This window comes from Papio anubis, chromosome 5, assembly GCF_008728515.1.
Source record: "Papio anubis isolate 15944 chromosome 5, Panubis1.0, whole genome shotgun sequence".
Lineage (NCBI taxonomy): Eukaryota > Metazoa > Chordata > Mammalia > Primates > Cercopithecidae > Papio > Papio anubis.
This window is the reverse complement of record NC_044980.1, coordinates 13,784,838-13,803,525: the sequence shown is the minus strand read 5'-3', so window position 1 is coordinate 13,803,525 and position 18,688 is coordinate 13,784,838. Positions and strand designations below refer to the sequence as shown.

General features: G+C 44.0%; 1 protein-coding gene across 1 annotated transcript in view; it reads right to left on the bottom strand.

The window, feature by feature from the left end:
* TRIO (trio Rho guanine nucleotide exchange factor) overlaps window positions 1–18,688 on the bottom strand; it is a 367,450-nt gene that overhangs the window by 50,158 nt on the left and 298,604 nt on the right. The window lies entirely within an intron of this gene.

Below are 18,688 nucleotides of genomic sequence, written 5' to 3'. Positions count from 1 at the left end.
TTTACACCCACTCTCTCCTCAACTGTGTAGCAAACCTGAGTTCTGCTAGAGATGATCATTCTCAAGATGCACTGTCCCCTCCAAAATCACCCATGTCACCAATCCTGAAGACCAGCATCGTTACCAGCCAGATTTACGATGTCATTCATCACATAAAATACTGTGGACACTGGTACTGTGGACACTGGAGGACAGATTTTAAAATCATTTCACCCATTTTCTTGACAAAAGTCAAGAAAGAAGAATGAATTGAAAGGAAATTTTGAGAAGTTTTAGCTATGCCAACTGACATCCTTACTGTAAGCTAATCATGTCGAAGAAGTCCATTAGTTTGATTCACTACCAGTGAACAAAAGCAGAATTCTGTAATTATTATGGATAAAATGACAGTGATTTGTCTTGGTGAGACTCTGACCAGCAGCAGCCTCTTTCCTGTTCATGGCCAGGCCACGGCGGTACATGGGGACTTTGCTCACAGCCTTGACAAACTTACCTCATGTGCCGAAGTAAATATCAGCAACAATGAACAAAAACGCCACCACATTTTAAAAAGAAATGTGAGGGGCCAGGCGAGGTGGCTCACACCTGTAATCCCAGCACTTTGGGAGGCCTAGGCGGGCGGATCACAAGGTCAGGAGATTGAGACCATCTACGGTGAAACCCCGTCTCTACTAAAAATACAAAAAATTAGCCGGGCGTGGTGGCGGCACCTGTAGTCCCAGCTGCTGGGGAGGCTGAGGCAGGAGAATGGTGTGAACGCAGGAGGTGGAGCTTGCAGTGAGCGGAGATCGCGCCACTGCACTCCAGCCTGGGCGACAGAGCGAGACTGTCTCAAAAAAAAAAAAAAAAAGAAAGAAAGAAATGCGTGAGGAGGAGAAGCCTTCCTCAAATAACCAAAACGCTCTACAGAAAATATATCTAAGTCAGCTTCTCACCGGATCTCAAAAATTAAACATAGTTAATCTGGAGTGGATGACATTTCAAGACAAAAAAAAAAAAACAAAAACAAATTTTTTGTTTTGTTTTGTTTTTCAAACGGAGTCTCGCTCTGTCACCCAGGCTGGAGTGCTGTGGCACAATCTCAGTTCACTGCACTCTCCGCCTCCCGGGTTCAAGAGATTCTCCTGTCTCAGCCTCCCAACTAGCTGGAACTACAGACACCTGCCACCATACTCAGCTAATTTTTGTATTAAAAAATCTGAAATTTGGGTGACAGGAGACACTCAGCCAATCCATGGACTTGCGTGACGTCTACTGTACAACTCGCAAACCAGTGAGCGTGCAGGCTGCCAGGCCCATTCCCGAGCTCTTGGCTCAGGGGCTCCACCACGGTGGCATGGAATGAAGTGCCCCACTTTAGAAAGCAGAACGGCGACGATGGCGATCATTCCCTGTGCTTGCTATCTTCTGAAGTCTCATGGATATACTGAAACTAATCTTGAAAGCTACTCCTTTGTGCAGATACCTGTAGGGGCTGCACTGCCTCTCTGGCTCTGGACGCCCTTCCCTGCTGCAGGTGAACCCTGTGATTACAGGAGCAGAGTCGGCAGCGGTTTCCCACCAAGTGCTCCTGACGCTGGGACTAGACAGCACACGCCTGTCTCACTGCTGTCCCGTTCCTGCCTTCGACCAAGACACAGATTAGTGAAGGGTATAATCTTCCAGAAACAGATGATGTGTTTTAGGCAGGATCACTCATTCTTCAAAATCTAGATTTTTCTCACAGGCAAACTCTGGTTCAGAACCCACTGATACCTGTTAAAGAATGATAACCCTTTCCCCTCTGTATGGGTGTCTGTATTATGTTTGTGTACATATATGTATATATATTTTCTCATATATTTACTCTATTTTTAAACAAGAGTTACTAAAATATTTCCATATCAGTCGCACTTTCCTTTGGTATGGTCTAGAAGAGGTAGAAAAGAATGAAATTCATTCCCAGGGACTTTCTCGGGTGCTGACTTAAGATAAAATGCAAATGAGGTAGACACAGTCCCTACCCTCAGGAAGGACAAAGAGAAAGGGAGGGTTTGGATAATCTATGTCAGATGACAATTTATTCAACGAATTTTTTTTTTTTTTTTTTTTTTTTTGAGACGGAGTCTCACCTTGTCACCCAGGCTGGAGTGCAGTGGCCGGATCTCAGCTCACTGCAAGCTCCGCCTCCCGGGTTCACGCCATTCTCCTGCCTCAGCCTCCCGAGTAGCTGGGACTACAGGCGCCTGCCACCTCGCCCAGCTAGTTTTTTGTATTTTTTTTTAGTAGAGACAGGGTTTCACTGTGTTAGCCAGGATGGTCTCGATCTCCTGACCTCGTGATCCACCCGTCTCGGCCTCCCAAAGTGCTGGGATTACAGGCTTGAGCCACCGCGCCTGGCCTCAACGAATATTTTTTAAAGCACCAACTGCTAGCAGAACCCTGCACTGCCCACAGCAGGTGGCAGACTTCAGAGCCACTTACTGTGCTGTGACTTGGAGCCAAGCCCCGGATTTCTCACTGGACAGAGAGATAAGGAACACCTGGTTTCTTCACCCATGTGACCCACCACACAGTGGTTTTTGGATCACAAAATTATCCTGTACTATAGGCGAGGTACAAACCCTGTTAGGGTTGAGAAGAAGGTGCAACAGGAGGAGGAAGCATGGAAGGATCCCTGAAGGAGATGGCACTGAAGCTGGCCTTTGAGGGAGGTGGGCACAGGTAACCCAGGCACTGGGTCAGGAGAATGAACATAAGCTCCAGAAAGGCAGGGGCCTCGTCTGTCTGGGACCTGAGGTACTTTCAGGGCTCTGCACAGTGCCTGGCACACAGTAGGCACACAAGTATTACATGGAAACATCAGAAATCAACAGCCTAAAGAAACAGCAAGCTGATCCACAGCTCATATTTTAAGGACAGTCTTTTCTTTGACATAGATTCACAACTGCACAAGACAAGGAACTATGAGTGTGGCCCGTGGGGAGGTCGGGAGACACCCCGGATGCCTGAGATGTGGCGAAGTGTCACCAAGGAGCTCGCTGTGCCTTGGATAAACTGATGGAGGCCAAGAAAAGAAAAGGAAAAAAAAAAAAACAAAAACCACCCAGGCCCACTTATTTTAGTAAAATGAAATCAAGTGCAAGCCTTAACATTCATAAACAGAACACTTACACATCACAACTAGTAGGACCTCAGTCAATAAATCAACCTCAGACATTTTTGGGTCTATAAGTTAGAATTTGGTGGGAGCTGGCCTATATAGGGGTGGTATGAAGCCTAAGTGACACCTATGAAGTATTCTGACCTGGTCCCTCTGTCCACCCAGACTTGCAGGGCTACAGAGAAGCAGGTGTGCTCTCGGAAAAGAGCGTGCAGGGCAGGCAGGGACGCAGGGCAGCCCTGAAGCACACAGACCTCCCTACTGTTCAGCAGATCCAGTGGCCTCTGCACGCATGAGAAGGAACCACCGTCAATTAATAATGCTTTGTGGCACCCAGCTGGCATTACAAGGATGATTCCCAGGGCACTTAGCCTTGCCTGGGAAAGGAGCTAGTTGTAAAAATGGTTCAAAAAGAAAAGGAAATTAAATACGTCATTCCCCAGCGTCTCTCTGTGGGCTCAGCTGCAAGGGATTTGGTTCTCTGCACTTTGGGAAGCTGGTTCGAAAGAGATTTCCTGCTTACCTGGCAGGTTAAGCATTAACAATGTGGCCATGGCCTAAATGGTTCCTCCTAGAACCAGGAGGGGTCAGGGCTGCCCAAGGTGGGAGCTCACTGGTGCCAAAGATGAAATGCAAAGTACTGTGTGACACTGCCATTGACGAGAAGAAGCAGTTCTTCTCCCGAGTTCCTACTTACGAAATGACGGAAGTGACATTCTTTCATTTTGCTAGAATATTTATGACTTAGAAAAATGCTAGAAGCGGTCATAAACTATAAGAAAAATTATGTGGAATTTAAAAAAATCTTACCTTGAGAAAAATTTTGTTTCAGAAGTGTGCAAATGTGGAGGGACAATTATGACTCCTTCTCTTTTTCTTTGTTTTTAACAAGAATGTTCAATTCTTCATGCTATTTGACTCTCTTGGGGGGGGGATCTTTTTTTTCCTTTTCACCATAGAAACTCCTTTGGCCTAAATCAATGGAATGTAACAGTGCACATCTATGCTCTTTGCTGGGTTGTGATACAATGTTCACATTAGGAGTTAAAAAAGCTTTAAAAGTCTTTAAACTTAATACCATCATTAATAGAATGAAATAAAGTATCTATTATTTTTAGCTATCTGAAGAATATAGACTTTGCCCAGTAAATCAGCTATTCTGTTGCAAATTTTGAACTAAATCCCATGTCCTAATGGTATCTTGAGTAGAATTAAGGTCTCCAAAGTTACTGGGCACAGTATAAGGATATATCACACCATTAAACACAGAGCTCTAGAATTCTGAAGTCTCCGTGGGAAGATCTTAAATTACTTTTGTGCACACAGTCGCCTTTCCCCAGAAGAGGTCCTGATGGCTGCGAACACAGGAGCATGAGGCCCTCTGCCCAGACGCCCACACTGTGCAGGCATGCTCCTATCCTTTTGGCACCGTGTCCTTACTTTTTTGCTCAGGATTTGATTGTGGATGGCTCAAACCCATAACAAGAGCAGCCCTCAGGAGGAGAGCCCTGTGGTCAGAGCCCCGTGTAATCGGTTCATGATCATATTTTCCTAGCTGGGCAACTGTGAAGGCAGGAAGCCAACCATGATCTTAGATTCCAGGGCACCATGTCTGGTTGTTTCCAACTACATACCCAGGTGCCAGCAGGCAGCCTGGCATACACCTGGAGCTTAATGAGTATACACTGAATAAATGACAATCAGGTGAGCCAACACACCAGCTGCAAGCTATTATTTCTCAGCCTAGGCATACTGACTGATAAGTCAACCACTACGAATGGTGATGTCCTGAGTTACTGGTATATCCTGATCAGTTTTGAAGTGAACGTAAGTAACAACTAATTTTTGTCAGGTTCATGAGTTTGTGAATTATTTATTCAAAGATGATAATTCAAAGCAAATAAGGCAACCCTTCCAGCAACTCATCTCTCACTTGTGCTACCGCTTTGCTTTCTCAGAAGGCAGAGTCCAGACTAAGTGCATGTGAACACTGCCTGTCACGTAAAGCAGTGTGGGGGCGGGGGCTCAGGACAGAACTGACCTGAGAAATACCATGAAAGATCAATCTGGGCTGGGTGTGGTGGCTCATGCCTGTAATCCCAGCACTTTGGGAGGCCGATGCAGGTGGATCACTTGAGGTCAGGAGTTCGAGACCAGCCTGGCCAACATGATGAAACCCCATTTCTACTAAAATTACAAAAATTAGTTGGGATGGTGGTGCACGCCTGTAGTCCCAGCTACTCAGGAAGCTGAGGCAGGAGAATCGCTTGAACCCAGGAGGCAGAGGTTGCAGTGAGCCAGGATTGTACCACTGCACTCCAGTCTGGGTGACAGAGTAAGACCCTGTCTCAAAAAAAAAAAAAAAAAAAAAAAGACCCATTTGTTATGCAAAGAAATAGTTACTCATCTCTTGCCTTTCCCTCAACTCACCATCTTGGAAGGAAAAAAGTCAACTCTCAGTCCTGCTTTTTCACCCCATCGCGAGCTTTCTTATCAACAAGAATGCCTTCAGTTCCCACTGGGTCTGGTTTGGGAATGTGCTTTCCCCTTTTCAGCCTGAGGAAACCCACTGATCCAAGGCCCAGATGGATGATCCACAGGGGATGTCAGAAAGAAAGCTGGACTCATCAAAGGGCCTGAGTGAACCTGGCACTCCCACTCCACAGCAAACATTCTGGCATGTGAGTTTCCACATCTCACAGGGTTGTAACAGGATTAAATGAAATAAAGGGAACAAACAAGCTTTATACACTGTTAAGTGCTGTTTATCAATGTAGGATGGCTGAGGCATAAAGGACTCCATGATAACACAGAACTCACTACACTGTATTTACATCAACTGTGAGTACCCAGAAAACGAGAATTAGGTTTCATCGCAATTAGATTTGTAACTGCAGGCCTAATATGGTGTCTAGGACGTACTAAAAATCACTTTTAATATGAAGGATGAATGAAGCAATCTAGATGAATTACTTCTATTTCTATTTTTAAAATAGAACAAAGTAAACTCGAGCACAAGAAGATACTATCAGCACATCGCAGTGACTTAAAAAGATGTTCAGCTGTGCACATGAGAAAGCCATCTGTGATCTGCTTGAAGCACCGAGAAGAGAAAGTCAACTCAAGTTCATCCCTTCTTACTTTGAGGAGGGAAAAATCCTTATGTAGATGGCTTTCTTGCTGAAATAGGAGTTCAAAAAAAGTCCATGCTAGATTTCTTTTTAAATAAAACAAGAAAAAAAGGTAAAGAAAGAAGGGAAAGCAGAAGTTCTGACATTCAGCCCCACGCAGGGGGAGTTTCACCGTGTGAACACACAAAACGCGGGGACTGCCGCGAGAAGAGAGGCTGCTTTCTAGGCCCAGTCTGTAAATTTGGGACATCTGTGATTAATAAAAGCCTTAATTTTTTTTTTTTTTTTTTTTTTAAAAAGGAGGGAAAGGACCATATCCTGCTGGTCGCAGACCAAGGAGGATCATGTTTCACTTTAACCCTCCCTTTATTTTCACAATGGTAAAAAAGTCTTAAAGACTTCTGAGTGTTCCAGAGTAACGACTGCACTGCTGAGTAGAGTAGTAAGCTGAACTAAAAACTCCAGCCTCTGCATGTGAAAAGGTTTCACCCAAATCTCTGCGTGTCTTCCGTTTCTCAGTCTCACCAGCATGTAAGCACCAGGAGAAGTGGCTTTTGCTGCTTTTGCGTGTGCTGTTTATCTGGAGTTTAAAGTCTGCCTGGCACATGCAGGTTTCAATAGGTATTTGACCGGTATGGTCTTTGCAGATGAGTGGACACTCAAGGCCAGGGGGCCGGGGTTCCACTAACACCCCTGCCACCTGCCAGGTGTGGGTTCTCATGAGTTAATGACCCCCTTTTTGCTTGTTTCCTGATGTGTAAAATGACAGTGATTCCTCTAGCCTTACCAGGCTGCTGAGGGGAAAAGGTATGAAAAAGGTCTTTGTAAACTTATAGCCTAACACAATATGAGGCAATACTCACATTGATGTGTAGAAAAAAAGCTGCAAAAGGCTGAGGAAGAAAGCAGGATGAAGCAGAGTGGTGAGATGACGAATCTAAGGACAAGCGCCCCAGGCCCAGAGTGGGAAGAAGAGCTGGGGCTGTGAAGGCCGGGCCTCCTTGGACAGCCAGGGTCACAGGCCCCACAAGGTCACCATGCCTCTGCCATGACTGGCAGCCCTCATGCCACATAACGTCAGCCAAACATGCACACATGTGGGGCCGCTGATGACAACCAGGGTGTTTCTGATCAGACAGGGCCACTACACAATGCCCTGCTCAACAGCGGGAGAGTTCCGGCGAACATCTGTCTTGCATTTCACATTCTCCACGCTGTCTCCCCCAAAGGATTTTAGCTAGTTTATGTTAAAGACAGATATTCCCATCTTACTGTCCATTGTAGGTGTTCAAAAATATCTGTCAAATGAACAACGAAATGATGTCTTTATAAAAACTCTAACCAGGATAAAGCACAACTCAGAGGCAAGTTCTTGAATCAAACAGCTAGTTTAAAATTCTAGTTGTGAGGACTTAAAAGAAATGTTCACTTAGTAGTTACTGCTATGTGCTGATGAAAGCTAATTCAAAGACACTTTGCAGCAACTGCTTCTAATGTCTGCAAATAACTTCATCAGACTATTTGAAAAGAGGGCAGTCAGGGTGTAATCAGGTACAACTGACCTATAGCAATTAATCAAAACTTCTGTCTTGTCAAGAATTTGATGCAGTAAATCACATTTTTATTCAGGAAGTTCTTCTACCATACAAGGGAGGTTGTAAGGCAAATGTGAAAATCAGATCTATAAATTACTTAGAAAGAATAATCAAATTCTTAGCTTATTGACTGTTGACTGTGTTGGTTCAAATGTTCTAGAGCAACATTTCTGAGTAAATGATTGTCATCTCTACACTTTCAAACTGGATTTTAATTCCATGCTTTTGGAATCAAGGTAGCTTTTTTTTTTTGAATAAAGAAAAGACTACAGTGCACTAGAAACTCTCTTGCAGATCACATAAAAACTGAGTTAATCTGTAAAGTTATTCCTCTGGATGCAATTTCCAGGGACTGCATCTTCTCTTCATCTTACATGGTGATTATAACCATCCCCTGGGCAATGCATATTAATTTAAAATGATGATGATGAGACAAAGCTGGAGTATTACTTGGGCAATCTTAAGCAACTGACTTGCCCAGTGATACTGTTACTCTTTTGGTGATTCAGAATATACAAGTATTTTAAAACTATTTCTCCAAACGTAAGTCCATATTCTATTTGTGAGTATCTGGAAAGGTGTCTTGGCTGACTTCTATGTGTTCATTCCAGTTACCGTGCTCTTACGTGTGTTTCGTGTATCGTGTGTCTGTGAGTACTAGTGAGTCTTAATTTGTTCCTCTGGAAAAGAAAGATTCATCAGGGGATGAAACAACAGATTTAGCATGGACACTGCGTTCCCAGGGGTTCTCTGCTTCTCTGCACATACCTGGGTTTCAGGGCTTTATTCTGGGCTGCAACTATTTGTTATGCTGTCATGTCAGCATGGGAAATCTTTACAAGAGCCAGAGAGGCAGTGAGCGTGAGTTTGGGGGATGGTAATGACTGAAAATGTGACAAAAGACTATTAAAAGCAAATTCTACATATTGCACAGTGGGTCCTAAATGCAAAAATATGAACTCTGTCTTTGCTTTCAAATATGAATTGAACACAGAAAACATGAAGGATAAAGTTAAATTCCCCAGCGTTTTTTTTTTTTCTTAAATGATCCCAAGATTCAACCAGAGGCCCAACACAGCACTGCCGCGGCTCATGCTGTAATGAAGAACACATGGTCTTTGCTGCCTGAGAAAATGCACATAAATGACCGACACTTCCACCGTTCTCTGAGCAGCCCTCTCCCACAAATTCGGCGGGGAGCTTTCACCAGCGGACACCTCCAGGTGACCCTGAATGCCAGAACACAACGTAATCCCTGGCATCAATTAAAACCAGCCCAGTGAAAAACAACTGCTCTTCTTTGTGAATTCTGAAAACGAGAACACACAGCAGTCTCCCCATTTTGGGCTAGTCTTCCTGAGTCATGTCATGAAAAGAGAACAGCCTCATCACTACTCAGAGTGAGAAGTCCTAGAGATATGAGGCCGGTCGCGTCGATCTCACCAAACAGAACAAGCCAACGGAAGTCGCACGTACACACTGGCTCTTTCACTCTTATTCTCAGCGTCGTTTCTGAAAACACTGAAAACATTACATAAGCATTGGAAAATGTAGCTATGTAGACAAATGCAAGACTTTGAGCATCATTTTTCCTCTCGAGCTGATTCTTGGAAGGGGAATGCTAATCTATCAGCATTTCTGGTCAGGAAACCATTTCATTCTAAAGGTCCTTCTTTTTATTTTCACCACTGAAATGGCCAATAAAGAAACGTGAAGAAATTAAATGTAAATGAAAACAGATGGTAAGATCCTTTGCTTGGTTAATCAGATGCACAGGATCTCACATATTGCCAAAGTGAACGTGTAAAACACCTCAGAAATAAAATAAATGAAGAAAGAGTCTAATTACTGATAGTGGATAACAGTAAAAAGGGGCCAGTGTGGATCAATGTAAGGAATGAAAACAAGGCTGGAGACTTGAGTTATACGTGTCCTGAACGGAGCAGGACCTGGCTGGCCTGAGCTCAGGGATGCTTTAGAAACACATGGTCTGCAGCTGGTGGGCAGTTGATCACTAGGCTGCTGGCTGCCAGGAAAAGATGAGCCTATAGCTGTTCTGCCTTGTGACCAGCAGCCGAGCAACAAGAGGCCAATGTAGGAATCAAGTGGTGGCTGTTGGGCTAGTCTTAGTGAGTCATGTCTTGAAAGAAAATGGCCTTATCACCACCCAGAGTGAGAAGTCCTAGAGAGAGAGGCTGGCCGCGCTGATCTCACCAAATAGAACATGCCAGTGCCAACGGAAGCCGCCTCCCTGGGACTTTCTCGGCTTCCCACTGCACTGCCTCCCAGCAGAGATGGGGCCGAGAGGGCGTCCTCATCTCGCCGGCTGCGGAAGCAGTCCGTTCTGCCTGCCTCATCTCCCATTTCCTTCCTGAGGTGAGATGGGGTGAACCAGGCGGACCCGGGTTGATGGCTCACCTGGCAGATGGCCACACATTGTTAAAAACCACAATGTCATAAAAAATCACTAGGTTGTAAAAAAGTTCTCTTCTTTTTTAACCCAACTCTGTAGGCTGAGGCTTACTTTTTAATGTGATCTTTCTCTACTCTGGACAAATTCTGACTTGACTGAGGGGAATGTCTAGGCCATATTGCTGTCTTGAAATGATAGGGCCATTTTCACTGCTTTCTAAGTGAGCCAGCCCCTAAAATATATTTTTTGGGAAGATGCACAGTATGCTTTTTCTGTAGCCAAAATAAGCTATAACAAAAGGAAAAAAATCCCTAAGGAACTATCGTACCAGTGATTACTGGGAGGGGACTTGGACTCATTCCTGACTTTTACACAAGGACAAAAGCAGATAGCCTTGCTGGGTGAAAGAGAGACACTTAAAAACAAATTCCACATAAATGAAACCAGAAAGACACACACACAATCTGCCAGCTGAAGACATCCATGCCCAGCCCTTTCCGCTCCCCTCCTAACGCACAATCCACATGGCTCTTTAGCACTGGCTGCGGTTAGCGGACGGTGGAAAGGTGATGTCGCGTCAGTCCTCCTGGGGAAAGTTCTCCAGCCAGGGAGCAGCCCCGCTGCCCGCATCGAGCCCCAGTGTGGCACCGTTCCAGGGCCCTCTTTTCAGCCTGACAGCAGAGGTCAGGGGAGATCCGGTTCCCTGCACCTCTCCTGCATGACAGAACAACAGGCATAAGGCCATGTCTCGGCCTGCTGCGAGACAACCCTCGCTCTGATGGAGGCTCTGAGGGCGAGGATGCAGCATGTGACCCCATATTCCGCCAGGCAGGCAAGGAGCAACAGCCTGCTGCGGCACTCTGGGCTCTGGTCTGTTCAAATGCTCAGAAAGCAAGAACTTCTGAATGTTCCTCTAATTGTGTGGCTTTTTCAGATGTTTCTGATCCTCTGCGTTCCCAAAAAGTCAAATGGCTGTTCTTTTCACAAAATTACCCAAGATTCGTATAACTTATACAAAGAAAGATTATTAAACAAACAAATTCAGCATGGGTATGAGACTATTATTTTGTGTACTGCTGACTGAGGGATAATGAAGTTCTCCCTGTTATAAAACAATGGGTTCTTGATTCTTAATTTCTCTATATGGGAAGTTATTCCCAAGGCAATACAGTACTTACTATTGTCTTGAATAGACAACCATCATGTAAGGAAACAGAAGGTTAATTTTGGGGGAAACAAGCAGTTCCACGGTGCTCACACACCCTTCTGTCCATCTGAGTCTGCCTTCCAGAGGTGCTAACTCAGCTAAGAAACATGAATGCTGAACCCATGGGCATAATAGTTCTTGACATTAAACATGGAATGTTAGAAATGAAAGATCTAATCTTACGTGAAGAAGGCATATGGAAGTGTATTCTTCATAATGAATATTTATTTTTGGTTAATATCTTCCTATTATTTGTTGAAAACAATGAAATCACTTTGGCTGCTTTGTTAAAGAGGATACCAAAGATGCTGGGGGCAGGGTGCTATATGCAGATTTTTTAAAAAGTTGAAACATGTCTTTAAATGAAGCAGGTGGCACAAAAAGACTCTCCCAGGCAAAATGGTTTTAAAAATTGTGCAATTAGTATTTTAAACTATATGACATTTATTTCAGGAGGTGAATGATTTCTCTTCATTCATGTATACATTTATTATTATTTTAAAAAATGTATACCAGATTCAGAATGCTAGCATGGAAATATTTTTTACCTACATTCAAGAAAATGTACTATAAACCATGCTAACTTATACATGTTTTCACAGAGTCACACGACGACATACCCATTTTAATGCGGCATTAAGGGAAAAAAAACGTGGCTTTGGAGTATTCTGCAATGAGCCTGCCAAGTACTATCTCTATTTATTTATTTATGAGACAGTCTCGCTGTGTCACCCAGGCTGGAATGCAGTGACTCGATCTTGGCTCACTGTGACCTCCGCCTCCCAGGTTTGAGTGATTCTCCTGCCTTAGCCTCCCGAGCAGGTGGAATTATAGGTGCCCGCCACCACACCTGGCTAATATTTTTGCATTTTTAGTAGAGACGGGTTTTCACCATGTTGGCCAATCTGGTCTTGAACTCCTGATCTCAAGTGATCTGCCCGCCTTGGCCTCCCAAAGTATTGGGATTACAGGCGTGAGCCACCACTCCCGGCCACTTTACACTGTATACAGCGAAGGTTAGCTAAAGTTTCAGAGTTTCAAGGGATGGAATATTAGCTTAGAAAGAGCTACAGCTATGTAGAATGAGGAACCAGAAGATTATTTCTCCCCAATAAACCACAAAGCATTGTATTACGCAATATATGTACATTATATTATACAGTCCCTGGTTGTTTAATTCAAAAACAAAGAAACGAAAGCTGTAACCAATTAGGAATTCCTTTTATAATTATATTTGAGTAACTCCCCCATTAAAAGCAAAATGCTGCTCAACTAAAGGTAATAAGCAAAGTAGCACAGACTGGAGGAGGTAGAACGCCCCCATGTGCATGCACCCCGCAGGTACTGTCTACTCCCAAGCACACAAAGCATTAAGTGGTACAACGCCAAGACCTGAACTAATTTGATTTTATGATATCTTGTCTCCCTCTCTTCCTCCTGCCCACCCACAGGCACTGAATGGCACTGCATTTTGTTTTTCAAATCACCATTTTGTCATTTCTTGAGGGCCGTCCCCCACTTTTTTGGGATATCACATACTAAAACCACCACAACAATAAAGGCCAAAGACAAAAAGAAAAGAGGGTTGGAGCAACTGCTTTTGGAGTTCTCCAGGCATCCCACACGGGGTTCGAATGCTGTCTCTCCCACGCTGCCAGCGCCTCGGGAGACGGTGGCTTTCTAGAATCTCCCGCACCTTCCTGTCCTAAGTCTTCCTGTGAGGAACTCTTCCCTGCCTGTCAAGCCTGGGAGTAATCACAGTGAGGGGAGAGGAGCGAGGGAGGGAGGGAGGGAGGGAGGGCTGGAGTTATTCCAGGCAGAAACAAAGCAGGCTCGGAGATGGAGACAAAGGGAGTGAAAGGAACGCCTCTGCTAAGAACACCAATTAACAGCATGGATCTTGTCCTTGGCTGAAGCAGTGCCCGTGGTGGATGAAAGGCACGGCCACGGACCGGAGGTGGCAGTGGGAAATAAGCAGACCGCCCCTGCGTGGGGCCGGGGCTCAGAGTGCCTGGGGTGGGCACGGTGCTGTCTTTCTTTTTAGCTGGAGAGAGACAAAGGGAAAAACATTCCATGTTCAGTTCCTACGTCATAATAAGCACATCCCCCTTTTATTATTGAAGAGTTCCTTCTTCAACTGCAGGCCTGCTTCTGTGCCCCTGGGCCACTTCTTAAAATAATCCATCAGCTTTCAAGGATGAAAGAGGAAGGGGAAGTTGCCTTAGGGCTAATATATTCTGTCTCAGAAGTTTTTCAAAGGCTGTATCCTTAGACAGAAGAGTAACTCTAGTCTTCTCAGGCTGATAGGTACAGGTCCATTTCACTACAATAGGAATTGTTAATTTTAACAAGAAATAACAATAGAAAGGTTTTTCAACTGTGCATCTGAGAAACTGGACAATGGATATGATTGAGATGGTTTCTTACAGTCAAATATTAAAAGTATCAACAAAAGAAGCCCCATTTTACACATAAACAGACTAGAAGATGTATCCAACATGATTCGTGGCTGCCCAAGGATGCTATGTCCCCTTCTGCTGCTCGCTGTGTCTGGGAGTTTTCCACTTAGCACATACACTTTCAGAAAAACTAGATATTGGGCGGGGTGGGGGGTGGGGTATGTGGTTTGCTCACATTTGTATGGTTTTATATGTGAATTGCAAAAAGTCAATAGGAGCATCTTTATGGCTACCCAGCCCCCACTGCTACTCCTTGGAGACAGGAAGGGGAAATGAGGAAGCCTCCATGGATGAATTCCATGGCTTGTTACCCAGCTCCCAGGCCGACTCATTCTGCTTATGGACTTGCTCACGTGCCCCTGAGGCCAACTCTGAGCACCTGGAGGAAATTCTTCAGAATGAAAAGCTATAAATTTGTGTTCCCCCGAAATCTAGCTGAAGAGATATACTTAGAAAGAGCACATACCAAAGAGAGATTACAGTTAAATGAGAAGGGTGCCTGCTCCTTGTCTAGAAACAAGAAAAAAATTCCCAAACTAGGAAAAGACACTTTGCCTGAAGGCTCCTAACCTGGGACCTTTGGCTTCTTGGGCACTTTTGGGGGAGGTTTCAGTCTAATTTTAATATTAACTTCAAAAACATTCTAATATTTCAAGATTTTATATTCACTCTAAAAAAAGGCTATAATACCAAATAACTTCAAGTTTCTTTGCTTCTTGGCTAAAAATATATACAAATCAAATTCAATGTGTAACACTCTTTTTCTTTTTCTAACATGGAAGGGAGGGAACAAAATTATTTTAAAAATGCAGTTTGCTTAAGATGAAATAAAAAGAGCCTTTAATGTAGATTTTGGAGAGCATAATAACCATAATAGCAAGCATTCTCTATCTTTTTGTTTGTCTGTTTGTTTTAAATAGATGAGGAAACTGCAGCTTAGCGAGATTATCAAGAACTTTTAAGATCACACAGGTAGGAGTGAGCAGGGACAAACTGGCTTCTACAGTAACACACCATTTCCACTATCCTATAATGCACATCCTGTCTTAAACCATTCACTTAAAGATATTTAAAGGGCAAAAAAACAATTTGAGATAGAATTTAGTTTGCACAGCAACTTGTGTGAAACAATCAGTCTTCACAGTTGAAACAATCCAACATTGTGACAAGTACTTCTGTGGTTTTTGTTTATTCACGTGAAACTGAATATTCCATGTACAGGACAGCTTTAATGTGAGGCAGGACTGTTCATCTACTTGGATACTTTCAGAATAGATTCATATTATGTATTTCTTCAGCAAAGAAATTTCTTTATCCTATATTTAGTCTTTGGAATGTTTCCCTTTAATTTATAAAAACAAAAATTGCAGTGGTGAGAATCCATATTCCCAATCAATACAGAAGAAAAAAAGACTTCAAGAGAATTCAAGAATTATAAAGCACACAGTTCACTTTGTGTAAGTCTGTTCAGTGTTAAGAAGAGTCACCAGATTACGTTTTCCCTGAGCTTGAGTCAGGGGAATACGTATAGCACTGGAATAGATTCCATCTGTCCTATAAAAGGGCATACTGATTTCAGAATGAGAACCAACCCAAAAGTTCCACTCTCTTATCCGCAGAACTGGGCTCTCTCATTGGAAATGTCATAAAAGAAGATTTACAGTTCTTCTTGACCTTACCTTCTCTGATTTTCTTCACAATCACTTAGCAGTGAAAGTCTCCTGGCTCATGTCTGTGTAAGTTATTGACGATGGCAATGTCAGCAAATAAAACAGGCTTCTGTGAAGATTACTCCAAGCAAGACTGGTTCACATTTGGACAGGGGAATGCCCCACTGAATGTCAGGAAGTAGGAAAACTGCCTTTTCCCAAAGTACTCTAACACAAGAAGCCCCAGACTGCTTGCAGGTGTAAGAGGCTTTGTAATCACACTCAGTGATTTCATGGGCACTTAGAGTTACTTTGGGATTTACTTCTTGGATGTTACCCAGAATCATTCTTCCTTTTAAAATGTGATGCATATACATTTCCCCATAATCAATTTAATAGGTAAAATCAGAATATTAAAACATCACTCTGATATAACAGCATTCAGGAAATTGTCTTGAAATTACTATAAGGGTTAGAAAAGGATGGGCAGGCACTTTCTACACACACACATGCATATGCATGAATTTCACTTTCTCTTATCTTTCCTTTATTGTGAAGTGATCATTTTTTGTTCAGGAAATTCCACAGGTCATCAATTTTTCTTACGAATTTTTGCTAGCTTAAAAAATTCTGAGGTGACAGCTTGAAGAACATCACCTAGACTTCCTAATAGTTTAAGAATTACCAACAAATATATATATAGAGAAACAAAAAATGTTACAGCACAATTATCCTCCAGTATTTTAAAAAGCAAATTTAATAACGTCCCTTGAGAAGAATTCTGAAGGAATTAAAATACCGCTAAGATTCAAAAATTCCCTCTACAGAAAGAATGCTATGTCTTTACTATCCATTACTCTTTAGAAAAATTGTTCATTAAAATATTTTGTTCTAAACTTTGGGGATGTTTATGATATCCCGAGGGGTGTGCTCTATTGTTACTCCCACTTTGCAGACAAAGAAAAAGAAGTTCAGAGAAAGAAGGTAATTTACTCAAGATTCAGAGCTAGCTAGTGGCTGAGGCATCAAATTAGACTTTTGATGTGACCAGTTGTTCTTTGCACCGCACAGAAATTACTACATTCAATTAGGAGAGCAGACACATCATCTACTTTAACCCACCCAGTGCAGGAATTCCTAGTGCACAGGGTCCTCGAGGGACTTACCCAGTTTGCACACCTGCAGACAGGGAGGTCACCATCTCTGAGTGGTAAAACAATTAACATAAATATGACAAAAAGAACCTAGGGTTAAAGACTTTTTAAAGGTTCTGTGAACAAAAATACAGTGAGTATTATTGAAAATGATGTTGAGAACCACACATGCAACATTCACGCAGCCAACACTTACCTCCTAATATTCCATGAACAAATGGGTAAAGTAGCGCCACTTCCCCTTCAGATGCCCAATACATATTTTCTGTGCCTCCCTTTTGATCTGACACCCCACCCTCTTTCTTTGGGGGGTCCTTCCATCCCAAAAGACCCTTCTCCACTGAGCTCTTAATAAACTAGAAGTGCCCTGTAAGTCTCAGCAGATCCCCTTGGCTCTCTGCATCTTGCCGCCCACTTCTGAAGCACATACACGGATAACGGCTGGCAAGAAAGTCAAGGCAAACACTGCAAGTGACCCAGGCCACGACGCAAATTCTGGTAGAGAGCATTCCTGCTGGCATGGAGGTGGCACCCTATGAGAGATTCCTTTTTTTTTGGCTGTATGGTCTGGACAGATGGCTGTCAAAGGTTACTGATACAAAGCTGGCCTCTGGAGCAGGGCAGTGTTCCATGGGCATCTGCAGACCCTTCTCCCCTCATCTTGCCTCTTTCGTATCCTGTTGCCTTTTCCTCAAAGTGAAGCTTACCAACCTCTCAAATAACCTTTACAGGAATCACATCTTCACGTCTTTCCCCCAGTTCTGCGTATAAAGCCAGAATCTGCCACAGACACTCCCTTGAATACAATGGCAATGCTGGGAGCATCCCTCTCCCCAGTTAACTTCGTATTATCTTATCATATGGCTGTAGTTCTCATGGAGAGCCAGAGTCTAAATATGTTAGGACATGTCGTTTTCTCTAGTCTGAAAAACTCCAAACAAAATTAAACCCGAAACAGACATAAAGCCAACTAAAATCATAAGGCAATTTGTAGCATAGATTACTTTACACTGTTTACATGCCATTTACAAGAAAAAGGGATAATCAAAAGCAGTCTCCAGATATTAAAAAGGTCTTACAACACACAATGGATGTGCAGTGCTCTGTTCCCAGTTGCTCCTCACATTCCCAGTGGTCCCCCCACAAACCATCTCCGAGACACAGCCCCCTCCCAAGGTGGTCAGCACGGAACACGTTTCAGCTTCCAAGCACAAAACATTTGTTTTAAAGGACATGTCAATCACTGAGCAGCCACTGGAAAGAAAGCAGGCAGAGAGAAAGCAGCGCCAGCCCGAGCATCTGCAGCGAGCTTGTGTACCTAGGTCGAGGATCCAGTACTTGCAGGTGCCCGGCTGCCCGCCGCCGCAGTAGGCTGAACTGACAGAGGACAGCGAGTCCAGCGTGTCCACGGGCTTCAATCCGTTGGGCATGGTGACGGGAGCCGGCTGGAGGCTAAAGGTGCGGAACCCCTATCCTACCTCTCCCACCACAGCAGCTAGAGCCACCCGCTTGGCAGCAAAAGCAGAGACCAGCTAAACAGACACTCAGACACAGACCGGGACGCGACAGGGACAGGCACACAGACTGGCAGTGTGTAGCTCCGCCGGCGCCAGCCCACGGCCCGGCCCAGCGCGCGCCTCTCCCTCGCTGGCGTCTGAGCGCGCACGCTGCAGTTGGGTTTCACAAGTGGGAATACCCAGACGCAGTGGATTTCATTCTACCGCACTGACTCTAATTGGAGCTCAAGGAAATTCTTCAGGCACCCTGGAAACCAGATGTCTCTCCCCGCCTGCACTAGCCAGGGCTGCAATTTCCTTACTCAGTGAAATGTGAAGTGACAGTTGCCCTCCCCACGCAGGCCGTTCTGAATGGCTTCCCTGACTCGGGCTTTGTGTACATCTGGAGGGAGGTCCGCCCTGAGACTCACACACCAAACAG